This window comes from Orcinus orca, chromosome 13 (genome assembly GCF_937001465.1).
Source record: "Orcinus orca chromosome 13, mOrcOrc1.1, whole genome shotgun sequence".
Taxonomy (NCBI): Eukaryota; Metazoa; Chordata; class Mammalia; order Artiodactyla; family Delphinidae; genus Orcinus; species Orcinus orca.
The window spans coordinates 37834248-37851170 of NC_064571.1; the positions used below are offsets into that span (position 1 = coordinate 37834248).

At 38.9% G+C, this 16923-nt stretch overlaps 1 protein-coding gene across 4 annotated transcripts in view; it reads left to right on the top strand.

The window, feature by feature from the left end:
- The window catches only part of PELI1 (pellino E3 ubiquitin protein ligase 1), a 130289-nt gene that overhangs the window by 65620 nt on the left and 47746 nt on the right, over nt 1-16923 (top strand). For 3 of the 4 annotated variants that reach the window (XM_033407211.2, XM_033407210.2, XM_004280631.3), the window contains exon 1: nt 15867-16203. The exons of the other annotated variant lie outside the window; for it this stretch is intronic. The gene's annotated coding sequence lies outside the window, so the exon portion shown is untranslated. Of the gene's footprint in view, nt 1-15866; nt 16204-16923 lie in introns of those variants that run through there. 4 annotated transcript variants of the gene reach the window in all.

Sequence of the window (16923 nt, forward strand, 5' to 3'; positions counted from 1 at the left end):
TTTTTTTAATAGAGAGAAACTTAAGAAATATAACAACCAATGGCATTTATATTCTTTTTTAGATCTCAGTTCATAAAAACTGTCTGGATATTTGAGGATATTAAGGAAATATTCAAGAGAGGGTATTTTTAGGTGTGATAATTGCATTATAGTTATGTTCTTAAAATAAAGAATCCCACTTTTTAAGAGACATATATGGAAAAACAGATGAAATTATATGGCATCTGGGATTTGTTTTGAAATAAACCAGTGGGTGTGGTAGAGGTAGAGATGAAACGAGATTGACCGGGAGTTGAAAATTGTTGAAGCTGGATGATGGGTACATGGGGTTCGTTAGACTACTCTCTGTCATTCTGTATATTTGAAATTTTCTGTAATAAAAAGATTTCCAAATACTACATTTTAAAAAAAGCACTCCCATAAATTGAAAAACTCCAGGCTGGCTAAGTCTAGTCAAATGGATGGAACTGTATCTCTACTAATGTTCAATGCTGATTCTATCTGAGAAGAGACGGGGTAGATTGGGGACAGGAGCCTGGGCTGGTAACACTAGAAGGGGGCGTATGGTGACTCAGGTTGGGAGGCTGGGAGCTTTGCATGATGACACAGTGGGGTGGGGTTGTGAAGAAACTGAGCTCTGAGAGGTAACTGTGGAGGCAGGACAAGCAGGAGACACAGATGATTAAGGCAGGATGTGAAACTGCATGGGGGAATTATGTGAGAAAATATTAAAGCAGTACCAGTTCAAGAGAGGTAGTTGTGAAGAATCAATCCTCAGAGAGGCAGAACTCAAATAGGAAATTTCTATTGACAAAGTCCAGGATTCCTGTACTTAAGTTTACAAAGAGATTAAAACAAACAAACACACAAACAGAAACCAAAAAAACTGAGGAGTTTAAGGAGTAACTTGCTACTTTACTTATTAAAGTAACTCAGAGGACTAGAGGAAACAAACATGGAAGATTGGGTTATGGGGCACCTACCTAGCCGGGAGGATGAAATAGGGAGAATTAAAGTGAGTATCGTGAGATTATAGTCTTATAACTTACCAAATTTAAATATGATTCTTTACCCAAGACCCTCTCCCAACCCTACCCTGGCTTCCCAGTATTCCCTAGCCATGTAACAAGAGTTTCTATAGTACCACCTGAGACTGTAATGCTTAACAGTCAACATGTTTTTTTTTTTACTTGAATACTAATGAAGTAGTATTTTAGAAAGTTGGATGTGTTCTTAAAAGTAATGGTATAGGGCTTCCCTGGTGGCGCAGTGGTTGAGAGTCCGCCTGCCGATGCAGGGGACACGGGTTCGTGCCCCGGTCCAGGAGGATCCCACATGCCGCGGAGCGGCTGGGCCCGTGAGCCATGGCCGCTGAGCCTGCGCGTCCGGAGCCTGTGCTCCGCAACGGGAGAGGCCACAACAGTGAGAGGCCTGCGTACCGCAGGGGAAAAAAAAAAAAAAGTAATGGTATATGGCTAAGTATTTGAAATAGTTTTCAAAAATAATGAAAAATAGGTTCCTCTATCATGGCAGACTGAGCTAATTGGAGCCACCTTTTCTGATACAAATATATAGACATGCTGGGTAAATATAACAACAGAAACAAAAATGAAGCTTGAGAGAAAGAGAAATCCCTGCTGCCAGAAAAAAAAATGTTGTGTCAGGGGGAAGGGACTCAAAGTCAGAGACCTGAATCTAGGCCTGAGGGGCTGGGGGCCAGGGTTTCAATGCCCACATGGGGACAGGAGATGTGCCCTCCCACCTGCAGTGCAAAGGTTAGAACTGGGACTCCTGCTAATGCCAGGACTTCTAAATAGCTGCACAATCAGTGAAAAGGAGCTAGAAAAGTTTTGTCTACCAGACTAGACAAGTAGCAAGCAGTTTGTTTTCTATTCTGAGCTCTGAGTAGAGAAAAAAATTCTCCTTGGAGAAATCTAAACCCAAAGCTCCATAATTGGTGACTATAGGGTCTGGATTTTTACTACCTTTGTGATAAGAGACTCTCAAGTTGAGAAACTTTCATAAAAACTAGTCCAGGTAGTAAAAATATTATATACATATATATATATACAATATACACATATATACATATATATATGATAAAGGACTTGTAACTAGAATATATAAAGAATTTCTATTAATAATAAAAAGAAATTGTAATCGGAAAATGGGCAAGATTTTAACTTAAACTTTTCAAAGAAAGGATTCCCAAATGGCCAATATTATTACAAAAATTTGCTCTAACCATCAGGGAAATGGAAATAAAAAAGACAGTGGGATTCTACATACTCACTAGAATAGCTAAAATGAAAGTGACAGAAAATAGAGGTTGGTGAGAATGTAGATACATAAATATAAATAAGCATTTATTGTAAAAAAAATAACAATGACAGCTGACTTTTAGGGAGTTAAGAACAAGGTAGTACTAAAAACAATAATATGGAAGGTGGGGCAGGCAGGGTATGATCAGAATCTTTCTGAATTCCTTGTATTGTTTGGGAGCTGCTTTAAAATGTTGATTAAATAAGTATACCCTATTAAAAATCTAAGGGTAACCATTGGAATGATGGATATGGAATGTATAACCACCTAACCAGTCAATGCGGTTGGCATTTTGAGTAAGACATTTCTCCTTTGTGCAGTAATCCTGGCCCTGCCTGTGAAATGCCAATAGCAGTGCTCAGTCATTGTGAAAAACAAAAAATGACCACACACATTTCTAAATGCCCCCTAAGAGATCGGTGACACCACTAACTGGGAACCATGTTATGAGAAGGATAAAATGGGGGGAAATAAGGAAAACGTGAGCAGATCAATGGAAGCTAGGAAAGGGGTGGTGGAGGAAAAACAGGGAAGAATCAATTAAGGACATTGTCACATCCATTGGTTTTGTTTTGTAAACTCTTAGATTTAGAAAATATCTTAATTTGTTTTAAAGAACACTCATTTACCATCTGTATTTTTGCAAGGGTATTTTGTTTTGCAAAAAGATTCCCATTTCCTCTATCACAGTCAGAGGTACTGTCCTTTTCTATGAAACCTTATCTGCAAAAGATATCTACAACCTTATAGACAAATTTTCCACAGTAATGTATCTATTAAAGTCAATAAATTAATAATGGAATATCTCAAAGATTTAGAATCATATATTAATGATAATCCTTAACTGGTCTGAATATATAAAGCATTGGGTTTTCAACTATAAGTAATTTGTTGGTTAGACTCAGATCTAATCTTTTATTATTATTTTCTTTTATCAGGTTTTTAATCTTGAATAAGAAAATTAAAATTTTTGATAAAATATTTTTAAATTTCTTATATCCTTTCACTGTAAATATTGAAATACTCCAAAAGATACTGCTTTGGAAAAAGACACTAGGGACGTCTTAGCTGCCAAATGCAATGGGTTTTTTCAAACTTCATTTTACCCAACCTCCCCCATTCTAAAACACTTTCCTCCTTTGGAGTCCATGATAATGCATAATGGGTTTCTTCCTACTTCTCTGCTATTCCTTCTGTTTCATTCATGAATCTCTTTCTTCCTCTTGCCAGCCCTTAATGTTGGTATTCCTCAAGATTTTTTCCCTGGTTCTCAAGGATCAAGCTCTGAGCTCAGACAACCTGGATATGAATTCTAGATTCACAATTTTGTATAGTTCAGTAACCTCAGGCCTATAAGCCCTGGTTTATTCAAAGTTAAAGTATTGTATTAGTTAGGGTTCTCCAGAGAAACAGAACCAATAATATACACACACACACACACACACACACACAAAGATATTTGGCTTGCACAGTTATGGAAGTTGACAAGTCCTAAGATGTGCTGTCAGCAAGCTGGAGACCCAGGAGAGCTTATGATGTAGTTCCAGTCTGAAAGCTGACAGGTTCAAGACCCAGGAAGAGCCAATGTTTCAGTTTGAGTTCGAAGTCAGGGAAAGTTCAATGTCCATGCTCAAGGCAGACAGGCAGGAGGAAAAGCCTCCTTATTTGCAGAAGGGTCAGCCTTTTTGTTCTATACAAATTGGCCTTCAACTTATTAGATGGGGCCCACACATTAGGGAGGACCCTAATGTAAAGAAGATTAGGGCCTTTACTCAGTCTACCAATTAAAATGTTAATCTGATGCAAAAACACCCTCAAAGACACACCCAGAATAATGTGTGTTTTTTTTTTGGTGTTTTAAAAAATTAATTTTAATTATAATGGGAAAATAGGAAATAACGATAGAACAACCTAAATGCATATGTAGCTAAACAGTATTAAAAAAAACTACAAAAAATATATATATATATTTTAACATCTTTATTGGAGTATAATTGCTTTACAATGGTGTGTTAGTTTCTGCTTTATAACAAAGTGAATCAGTTATACATATACATACGTTCCCATATCTCTTCCCTCTTGCGTCTCCCTCCCTCCCACCCTCCCTATCCCACCGCTCTAGGTGGTCACAAACCACCAAGCTGATCTCCCTGTGCTATGCGGCTGCTTCCCACTAGCTATCTACTTTATGTTTGGTAGTGTATATATGTCCATGACACTCTCTCACTTTGTCCCAGCTTACCCTTCCCCCTCCCCATATCCTCAAGTCCATGCTCTAGTAGGTCTGTGTCTTTATTCCCGTCTTACCCCTAGGTTCTTCATGACACTTTTTTTTTCTTAGATTCCATATATATGTGTTAGCATACGGTATTTGTTTTTCTCCTTCTGACTTACTTCACTCTGTATGACAGACTCTAGGTCTGTCCATCTCACTACAAAAAACTCAATTTCGTTTCTTTTATGACTGAGTAATATTCCATTGTATATATGTGCCACATCTTCTTTATCCATTCATCTGTTGATGGACACTTAGGTTGCTTCCATGTCCTGGCTATTGTAAATAGAGCTGCAATGAACATTTTGGTACATGACTCTTTTTGAATTATGGTTTTCTCAGAGTATATGCCCAGTAGTGGGATTGCTGGGTCGTATGGTAGTTCTATGTGTAGTTTTTTAAGGAACCTCCATACTGTCCTCCATAGTGGCTGTATCAATTTACATTCCCACCAACAGTGCAAGAGTGTTCCATTTTCTGCACACCCTCTCCAGCATTTATTGTTTCTAGATTTTTTGATGATGGCCATTCTGACCAGTGTGAGATGATATCTCATTGTAGTTTTGATTTGCATTTCTCTAATGATTACTGATGTTGAGCATTCTTTCATGTGTTTGTTGGCAATCTGTATATCTTCTTTGGAGAAATGTCTATTTAGGTCTTCTGCCCATTTTTGGATTGGGTTGTTTGTTTTTTTGTTATTGAGTTGCATGAGCTGCTTGTTAGTTTTGGAGATTAATCCTTTGTCAGTTGCTTCATTTGCAAATATTTTCTCCCATTCTGAGGGTTGTCTTTTGGTCTTGTTTATGGTTTCCTTTGCTGTGCAAAAGCTTTGAAGTTTCATTAGGTCCCATTTGTTTATTTTTGTTTTTATTTCCATTTCTCTAGGAGGTGGGTCAAAAAGGATCTTCCTGTGATTTATGTCATAGAGTGTTCTGCCTATGTTTTCCTCTAAGAGTTTGATAGTGTCTGGCCTTACATTTAGGTCTTTAATCCATTTTGAGTTTATTTTTGTGTATGGTGTTAGGGAGTGTCCTAATTTCATTCTTTTACATGTAGCTGTCCAGTTTTCCCAGCACCACTTATTGAAGAGGCTATCTTTTCTCCACTGTATATTCTTGCCTCCTTTATCAAAGATAAGGTGACCATATGTGCGTGGGTTTATCTCTGGGCTTTCTATCCTGTTCCATTGATCTATATTTCTGTTTTTGTGCCAGTACCATACTGTCTTGATTACTGTAGTTTTGTAGTATAGTCTGAAGTCAGGGAGCCTGATTCCTCCAGCTCCATTTTTCGTTCTCAAAGATTGCTTTGGCTATTCGGGGTGTTTTGTGTTTCCATACAAATTGTGAAATTTTTTGTTCTAGTTCTGTGAAAAATGCCAGTGGTAGTTTGATAAGGATTGCATTGAATCTGTAGATTGCTTTGGGTAGTAGAGTCATTTTCACAATGTTGATTCTTCCAATCTTTAATTTCTTTCATCAGTGTCTTATAATTTTCTGCATACAGGTCTTTTGTCTCCTTAGGTAGGTTTATTCCTAGATATTTTATTCTCTTTGTTGCAATGGTAAATAGGACTGTTTTCTTAATTTTACTTTCAGATTTTTCATCATTAGTGTATAAGAATACCAGAGATTTCTGTGCATTAATTTTGTATCCTGCTACTTCACCAAATTCATTGATCAGCTCTAGTAGTTTTCTGGTAGCATGTTTAGGATTCTCTATGTATAGTATCATGTCATCTGCAAACAGTGACAGCTTTACTTCTTTTCCAATTTGGATTCCTTTTATTTCTTTTTCTTCTCTGATTGCTATGGCTAGAACTTCCAAAACTATGTTGAATAAGAGTGGTGAGAGTGGGCAACCTTGGCTTGTTCCTGATCTTAGTGGAAATTGTTTCAGTTTTTCACCATTGAGGATGATGTTGGCTGTGGCTTTGTCATAAATGGCCTTTATTATGTTGAGGAAAGTTCCCTCTATGCCTACTTTCTGGAGGGTTTTTATCATAAATGGGTGTTGAATTTTGTCAAAAGCTTTTTCTGCATCTATTGAGATGATCATATGGTTTTTATCCTTCAATTTGTTAATATGGTGTATCACGTTGATTGATTTGTGTATATTGAAGACTCCTTGCATTCCTGGAATATATCCCACTTGATCATGGTGTATGATCCTTTTAATGTGCTGTTGGATTCTGTTTGCTAGTATTTTGTTGAGGATTTTTGCATCTATGTTCCTCAGTGATATTGGCCTGTAGTTTTCTTTCTTTGTGACATCTTTGTCTGGTTTTGGTATCAGGGTGATGTTGGCCTCACAGAATGAGTTTGGGAGTCTTCCTCCCTCTGCTATATTTTGGAAGAGTTTGAGAAAGATAGGTGTTAGCTCTTCTCTAAATGTTTGATAGAATTCGCCTGTGAAGCCATCTGGTCCTGGGCTTTTGTTTGTTGGAAGATTTTTAATCACAGTTTCAATTTCAGTGCTTGTGATTGGTCTGTTTATATTTTCTATTTCTTCCTGGTTCAGTCTTGGCAGGTTGTGCATTTCTAAGAATTTGTCCATTTCTTCCAGGTTGTCCATTTTATTGGCATAGAGTTGCTTGTAATAATCTCTCATGATCTTTTGTATTTCTGCAGCATCAGTTGTTACTTCTCCTTTTTCATTTCTAATTCTATTGATTTGAGTCTTCTCCCTTTTTTTCTTGTTGAGTCTGGCTAATGGTTTATCAATTTTGTTTATCTTCTCAAAAAACCAGCTTTTAGTTTTATTGATCTTTGCTATCGTTTCCTTCATTTCTTTTTCATTTATTTCTGACCTGATCTTTATGATTTCTTTCCTTCTGCTAAATTTGGGGGGTTTTTGTTCTTCGTTCTCTAATTGCTTTAGGTGCAAGGTTAGGTTGTTTATTTGAGATGTTTCCTGTTTTAAGGTAGGATTGTATTGCTATAAACTTCCCTCTTAGAACTGCTTTTGCTGCATCCCATAGGTTTTGCGTCATCATGTCTCCATTGTCATTTGTTTCTAGGTATGTTTTATTTCCTCTTTGATTTCTTCAGTGATCTCTTGGTTATTAAGTAGTGTATTGTTTAGCCTCCGTGTGTTTGTATTTTTTACAGATCTTTTCCTGTAATTGATATCTAGTCTCATAGTGTTGTGGTTGGACAAGATCCTTGATACGATTTCAATTTTCTTAAATTTACCAAGGCTTGATTTGTGATCCAAGATATGATCTATCCTGGAGAATGTTCCATGAGCACTTGAGAAAAATGTGTATTCTGTTGTTTTTGTATGGAATGTCCTCTAAATATCAATTAAGTCCATCTTGTTTAATGTATCATTTAAAGCTTGTGTTTCCTTATTTATTTTCATTTTGGATGATCTGTCCATTGGTGAAAGTGGGGTGTTAAAGTCCCCTACTATGATTGTGTTACTGTCGATTTCCCCTTTTATGGCTGTTAGCATTTGCCTTATGTATTGAGGTGCTCCTATGTTGGGTGCATAAATATTTACAATTGTTATATCTTCTTCTTGAATCAATCCCTTGATCATTATATAGCGTCCTTCTTTGTCTCTTGTAATATTGTTTATTTTAAAGTCTATTTTGTCTGATATGAGAATTGCCACTCCAGCTTTCTTTTGATTTCCATTTGCATAGAATATCTTTTTCCATCCCCTCACTTTCAGTCTGTGTGTGTCCCTAAGTCTGAAGTGGGTCTCTTGTAGACAGCATATATACGGGTCTTGTTTTTGTATCCCTTCAGCCAGTCTGTGTCTTTTGGTGGGAGCATTTAATCCATTTACATTTAAGGTAATTATCGATATGTATGTTCCTATTCCCATTTACTTAATTGTTTTGGGTTTGTTATTGTAGGTCTTTTCCTTCTCTTGTGTTTCTTGCCTAGAGAAGTTCCTTTAGCATTTGTTATAAAGCTGGTTTGGTGGTGCTGAACTCTCTCAGCTTTTGCTTGTCTGTAAAGGTTTTAATTTCTCCATCAAATCTGAATGAGATCCTTGCTGGGTAGAGTAATCTTGGTTGTAGATTTTTCTCCGTCATAACTTTAAATATGTCCTGCCACTCCCTTCTGGCTTGCAGAGTTTCTGCTGAAAGATCGGCGAGAATAATGTTTAACCAAATATCTGGACATTCCATTAGCCCAGTGAAGTTGATACATAAAATTAACCATTGCAAGTACTTATCTCATAGGGTGGTAGCAAAGATTAAATGAAATATTATACAGCAGTTGCTTGGCACAAATAAGATCTTAATAATGCAGTAAATATTAAATACTGTCATCATCATTACTCTACACACTCTTCCTGGGTGATCTTATCCACATTCTTGGATTCGGTGATGGGATGAGTCCTAAATATTTATCTTATGTTTACTGATTATCATAGAATTCATTTCAAGCTTACATGTCCAAAATAAAATTCATCATTATCCTTCTCTACAAAGTTGCTTCTCCTCTAGTGTTCACTATACTAATGAATAACTCCAATATGTAATGCCCAGTTACACAATCAGAAACCTCCACATTATTCTTCCCTCCTTTTCCTTTTACCTCCCACATCCAATCAGCCATCAAGTCCTGTTCAGTCTGCCTCTTAAATGTCTTTGGTATCTTTCTCTTCTTTTCATGCTCCACAGCTATTTAGTTTGTCCATCATTTCTCACCTGAATTATTGCATATTCTCTTAACTGATCACCATGCTCAAAGATAAATATGATTTATGTCACTCCTCTGTTTAAAATCTTTCAACAGTTCCTCATTGCCAAACTTCTTGGCATGGCACGGCATGGCATACAATGACTTTTGTGATCTGATGCCAGAAAATTCCCCCAACCTCAACATTCAGGGTGCCCATGTTACACCCTATGATCTGGCCATACTGAACTGCTTGTAGTTCTCTAAATAGGCCCTGCTATTTCATTTTTCCATGTCTATTCTTAAAGTGCTACTTATACTGAAATGTCCTTACTTACCTGATGAACACCTTCTCATTTTTCAGGACTCAGCTCAACCACCAACTCCTCTTAGAAGTGTTTTCTGACTGCATTCTCATGAAAAATTGATTATTCCCCCATCTACACTCTCACTATTCCCTGAACATCATTCTAGAAAAGTGCCTATAAAATTTTATTGCACTTATCTATTCACTTGATTGTAAGCTTTTTCTGGGTTGGGAACATGGCTAATTAATCTTTGTGTCCGTAGCCTGGCACCATAGTAGATGCCCAATAAGTATGTGGTGAAAGAATGAATGCATGAAATTTGAGGTACAAAAATACAAGTAATTATTCCATGAGTAAATAAATCGATAGGGATGGAAACACAATCTAAATTTTCTCTTCATGAGTTTTCCACTTCTCTCATTATTCAGTATTTTTTAAAGTTCCAAAATAACTGCTGGCACTCATGTTGGTTGGACTAATACTGAGAATATATAGGCTGCATTCTTTGGTGTACAAGCATACTCCTTTAAAACATTAAAATCTTAACTAGCTTGTCTTTGACATTTTCCAAATATATCTAAAATGTCAGAGCCAGCATTTGGGGCCTACAAATCTTTTGAGTGAAAGCCCAGGCCTTCAAATTGTGTGCCATTCACAGGTTTAAAATAGGAACATGTTCCATGTTGGCTATGAGCTATTTGGAGACTTTGAGGACATTAGGAGAGAATAATTTTATTTGGGGGAGGAATGTTGGAAGGTAGGAGTTTTGAGAGAGAACCTATTTATTATCTGAATATTGAAATGAACACACACACATGCACGAGCACACACACACATACTTTATTACTCTCAAATCCAAGAATCTCAGCAAGAGTCCGATATGCCGTCCAAAATGCAGTCTGGGGTTTTTCTGATCCCAAAGGGAAGGCTGCCTGAATTTTTAGCAACAAAAAATAACTTTTAGCATACATGAATTAACAGTATATAATCATTTGTCCATATAAAGTAAGAGAAATTTGGACTAAACATAAAAAGATATGTTCACTTGCAGGAAATTAAAATTTTCCAATAAAAGGAGAAAAACAAGTTTGCAACAGTTTTTTCAACTCATAAGAAAAGTTTGGTGTGTCCAATTTCCTCTGCATCATTTAGATAATGCATTTAGATAAATCTAGTAAATTAGATTTATCACATGATGTTTTAGAGAAAGGTACCAATATTGTGATTTTTCCTTATGTTCATATCCTAAATACCATTTTTATTTGCTTGGGGGAGAGTAGAAACATAGTTTTAGTTGATTTTTACATAGTCATACAGTAGAGGAAATGCTGAAATTTACTGAGCAGCTTCCCAAGATGAAAAACTTTTTAGAATTTAAGGGATAAAAATAATCCAACTTGTTAGTCCCTTAGGATTCACTTTCTTACTGAAATGGCTAGATATCTGAATATACCAAATTTGAAATTGCAGATAACAATAGATTAGCTACTTCAGTCAAGGAAATGAAGGTATTAAACTAGATATGTGGACTGAGTAGATGGTAATCAGAGGTACACTCACTTTCCATGACTGAACTGTCCTCTGTTCAAAGGACTGCAGATTTTGAAGAACTATACAGAACTGTGTGGTGGATACAATTTCAAAAAGAGATTCACAGATTTTAGGATATAAGTGAATGCCACCTTGATTTTCTACACCTAACTTTGGAGCACAAACCCCACCATATGTCTAAAAGGTGGTACATCTATCTTATTTTTGTGGATCTGTTTTAAAGTAACATATATTGACTGAGCATTTACTATATTCCAAGGACTACGCTAAGCAATTTACATGTATCTTCTCCTTCAAGAAAAACTGAAGAATTAATCGTAAGTGATGTTCATACAAAAGATGAACTATCCTTGGAATTATAGTGACAATTATGAACTCCAGAACATGTGTTGAAGTTATTGGCCATGTGGCCAAATTCTGGGCAATGTGCGGGTCTGCCTGATTCTGGGAAATACACTTGATGAAACTACTTTTAGGCCTGTGGCTATTCTGATTAGGTTCAGCTGTACATAGCACAGACTACAAAATAAATATGCCTTTAAACAAGACAGAAGTTTATTTCTCTTTCACTTAAAAGAAGTCAGGATGTGAAAAGTCCAGAGCTGTATGTCAGTTCCATGGTCATTAGGGACACAGATTTCATCTATATTTCTGTTTTTATTAGCTATACCTATTATTATCTATACCTGTTTATTATTAGCTATACCTGATTGTTTTATTTTTGAGGGCTGTTCTAAGGTTTAGAATATGCATTTTTAATTTATCAAAATTTACCTTCAAATAATAGTATAATGTAAATTCTAATGATATAATTCCATTTCCTGCTTCCATCCTTTAAGTTCAAATAGTTATTGTGGTCAAGCATTTTACTTCTACTTATATGTTATAATTTTTGCTTTAAATAGTCAATTATCTTTTAAAAATTTTTTAAATGAGGGGAACGTCTTTTATATATTAACTCATGTAGTTATCATTTCTGGCACTTTTCATTCTTTAGCATAAATCCAAGTTTCCATGTGGTTTTGGTTTTTTATGCCAAAGAAGTTGCTTTAACATTTCTTGTAATGCAGTTCTGCTGGCAACATTCTCTCAGCTTTTGTTTTCTTTAGCCTTCATTTTTGAAAGATATCTTCTCTAAATATAGGATTCTATGTGACAGACTGTTTTTTCTTTCAGCACTTTAAAAATGCTCTTTCATTGTCTTCTGACTTGCATAGTTTCTAATTAGAAGTTTACTGAATTTTTGTCTTTGTTTCCTTACACATAACCTACCTTTTCTTCCACCAGCTGCTTTTAATCTTTTCTTATCACTAGTTTTCAACAATTTAATGATGTCTTTTGCAGTGGTTTTTGTGAGCATGTGGGAATGTGTGTGTTTATCCTGCTGAGGGTTTACTGAGCTTCTTGAGTCTCTGGGTTTATAATTTTCATCAAATTTGAAAATACTTTCAGCCATATTACTAATAATTTTTCTATCACCCCTCTCACCCTCCTCTCGTCTGGAACTCCAGTTACACCTATATTAGAATATTTGGTATTATCCCACAGATCACCAAGGCTCTCTGGTTTTTTCTTTTTTTCTTTTTGGTTTTTGTTCTTTGTGTGCTTTATTTTGGCTAGATTCCACTGTTATGTCTTCAAGTTTACTCATCTTTTCTTATGAGTGCCTAATCTACTTCTGAGGGTTAATCTGATCCAGTGAAAATTTTATTTCAGAAGTTGCAATTTTAATCTCTAGAAATTCTATTTTTATGTCTTTAATTTCTCTTTCAGTATATAGAACATATTTATAATAATTGTTTTAATATTTTGACTGCTAATGCTACCATCTCTGTCATTTTTGGCTTTGTTTATTGACTTTTTTTCCTGAAAATGTAATAGATTACATTTTCCTACTTTGTAATATGTCCTAGTTCTCTTGCTAGTTCCAACGCATCTTCATGCTCTTCCTGCCTACTCTTTAAGTGCTGATGTTCCCAGCACTTAAGACGTAGGCAGGAAGAGCATGAAGATACCTTGATGCTATTATTGGCTCCTCCTTTTCTGCTGTGCATTCTCTCCCTGGCTGATCTCATCTGCTCCCAGAATTTCAGTTACCATCTATATGATGGTATGCTCCGATTATATCTTCTGCTGTCTAGATTTCTCTTCAGAGCACTAGATTCATATGTATAACTGCCCACTCCACTTCTCCACCTAGATTCAGAGCCATCTCAAACTCAGCATATCCAAAATGAACTCGTCAAATTCCCCCTCAAAATCTGCTCAATGTCTTGTATTCCCTAACTCAGTGAATGGCATCACTGGCTCATAATCATACAAGCCAAACATCTGTGAGTCATCATCTTTCTCCTTCCTTGTAGTAGATATTGTGGTTCTCCCCTTCTCAGCCTCCATTCTTCTTTTTCTAGGTAATTACCTCAATTTTCATTGGGATAGCCACACCTTGTCATCACAGCTTTGGACCTAGAGGCAGGGCATATGTCTTTATCCTAAGATAACTAACCTCATGCCATCCCCTGGCCACCATGAATCAATTCTTGAGGCTTCTGGGAAAGTTTTCTCTCCTTTCTAAAAGAGTTTTCATAAATACTCGCTCTTCTTCTCTTCTTGGACCTAGATGGTGAAACTCACAGCCATAAGAATTGTTGGCAACGTAAAGCCAATACTAAGGAAAGAAAAGCAGTGAAACAAGAAAGAAACGTGTCCTTAATGACAACACTGAGCTGTTGAATCATTCAGCCCTGTAGCCCATCTTTTCACTGGACTTTCTATCTAGACAGGTCAATATTGGTTTATTGGTTAAGCCAGTTAGAGTTGAGTTTTTTGCTGCTTGCAACCCAAAGCATCATAATTGATAACTTTCCTTCACCCTTCACCCCCAAACACAGGAAATTTACTCACTAGGTTCTAGTAATTCTATTCCTTAAATAGTGTGTGATTTCCCTCAGTTCTGTCTCTTGCTAGTGCCAGTGCCAGTTCAGGCTCTCTTTTTTTAAATGCATAAAATGCATTTCTAAAGTGTATACCTTACCAAAATTTCATCTGCTTCCAATCCTGGCATGGCTTTCCCTTGCTTCTAGAAAAGACTCTACATTCTTTGTGTATTGTACAAGGTTCTTCATGATCTGTCTCCTTTACCTTCTTGTGTCTCCTTTTGCCACTCCCTTCAATCCCATCCTACCACAGGCAATGCTGAACTCTTTGCTGAACCAAAATACTCTTTGCTCTCACGCCTCTAGCACTTTACTCTCGCTGCCCTAACCGTAACCCTAACCTATGCTCCCAATACTCTCACTCACTTCTCCCTTCTCCTTCCTCCACCAGAGCACACAAACACACTAACGCCTAGTCATCCTCAAGTTTAAATGTTCTTTGAAGCATTTCCTGACCCTGCCTGAGTCTGGGGTAACTGTGTGTTAAGGCACCTAGTGTACTTTGCTACTAAAGTATTTATCACACTGAGTCTGTTTATTTACCTGGCTCCTCCTCTGCACAGTAAGCACTTTGAAAATAATAAATCCTTCTTTTACATTCCTGTATCTCTATTTCTGGGAACTAATAAAGTGCCTGAGACATAGTATACTCAATAAATGTTTTTTGAATGAATAATTATGTGGTCTGCAAACATAAGGATACTTGATCTCGAAACTCTCTATCCGAAAACCTTAACTTTTCCTGTATTCCTGATTTCTAAGCATTAATCTTTTTCTTCCAGAATATGGGGTTCTAGGTAGGCAGAGAAGGAAAACAAAAGAGCTTGGGACAGGCCGCCTATAGTCCTCTGGAGATCCACTAACATGTCCTGCCTTTCACCACTCTCCTCCACCACCTATTCACACCTGGGTGCCCTTTGTGGGTGTCGACTTAGCTGATGAGCCCAACAGCATACTCAGACCTTGCTTCAGATTTCTCTTATTGCCAAATGAAAGCTGGCCAATGTATATACTGTAAACAATGTTCAAATTTCCACTTATCTTTTGAACTTCTACTTTATGAAATTTGTATTTCTTAAAAATTGTAGGCCTTAAAATTTTAGAAATCTGGATTATTTTGCACTGATCAAGTAAGATACAGCGATCTTAATCCCAAGCTTTACCTTTACTGGCCTTAAAGTTAGATGTGACTAATTGAGCGAAGAAATGAACTACCGGAATCTGGCAGTGGCAATGTTCCTAGCCGTTTTGTAACCTAATTAACTGTAATGTTATTGGAAGCAACTACCTTTCTACAAGTCTTAGGTTGAAAAAAACAAAAACAAGCAAAGAAAACCTTGAATTTAAGGCAGAGAGGATTCGCCTGAGGGAAGGGTGGGAACTGGGTATTCGTGATTCCGAATTTATGGGATAAAATTAAGCAGCAGGGAAGACCGAGATATGGTGAGGAAGTCAGATTTCACTGGGCACTTATGAGTGGTGAGGGTAGGAGTTGGAGGTGGAGCGAAGTAAGAAGGACTAGGGAAGAGCAGGATCCCTAACAGCACCATAATACAAGGAGGGCCTTGTTCAGCCAGGAGCAGCACTGAACACGTACCCTTAGTGTGTCGGTGAGCATAGTAACAGTGGGGCCGAGCCTCTCCCCTCGAGCATGCGTGGTGCAGAGCGAGCCCGGAAACGATCTCAACAAGGTACACCTTTTTTCTTCAGTCAGAGAACTACAACTCCCAAGAGACCACTCGGCGCTGCAGCGCCGCCTCCCGCTGTGGCCCTGCCCCGTCCCCTCCCTCCGGCCCCGCCCTCCAGCTAGTCCCCTCCCCTCCCTCCGAGCGTGTGTCAGTGACCCAGAGGCGGTGTGAGGCGGAGGAACCGTCGGGGGGCGCCGCCGCCGCCTCCAGCAGCTGCACAAGCCGCGCCGCGCGTTCGGATTTGCCTCGAGCCCTCCGGGAGCGCATCACAAAGCGGACCCCGCGGCTTTCCCTCCGCCCGCGGCTTCTCCAGCTCTTGGCTCTGCGGCCAACTTCCTCTCGCCGGGCTCGGCCGGCAGGCGAGGAAGGCTGCGGTGGAACGCTGGGCTGTCTGCTCGTGCTCCTCGCGCACGCACCCTTCACCCCCCTCGCTCCGGGTCTCGGGGCCGTGCTGGGATTCCGGCCACCAGCAATTGTCCGGTGAGTGTGGCCGCGGCGTGCCGTGGGAGGGGTCGCGGCGGGGCCACCGAGGGATGCGGGCCAGGCGGGCGCGCAACTTCCTCGGCGGCTTCCCCCGGCGGCCGGCCGGCTCTCCCCGCCCGCCTGCGCGCCCCCGCGCCGGAGGCGGCCGAGAGAGGAGTTTGCGGCGCCTGCATCCCGCGCTCTCGCAGTAGGAAGCGCCTTTGTCAGGAGCCGGCGGGCGCCCCCTCCCCCTCCGCCTGAGTGCGGGCGCGCGGCAGCCAAGTCCGAGCCCCGCGCCCTACGCTCCGCGCCCTACACCCCGCGCCGGGCCGCCAGCTGCTGGAGGGGAGCTCCGCGGGGGCGGGGAGCAAGACAGAAAAAAGAGAAACAAAGGGGGTGGTGGGCTTTTGTTTGTGCGAATCTAATAACTTCTTCCTTCCTTACATAACACAGACTCCCGAGTTAGTCATTCTTTTTTTTGTTACGATTATTGCCATCATCTTTGCGTGTCCTTCGCGTTTTCTTTCATCTCTGGATCTCAGAGCACTTAAAAACACTAATTAATTACACCTCCGGGGCCCCTACGAAACACGTTAATAAGCCCGTTTCTGTAAGTGGGTAAACTGAGGTCCAGAAGAGCTCTCTAATTGATGGATACGCTTGCTCTTCCACCGCACCTGGTGTCTGAGGACCTGAAAGCATCTATGAGTAAGAACTCGTTCTTCAGTGCCCCGTGGA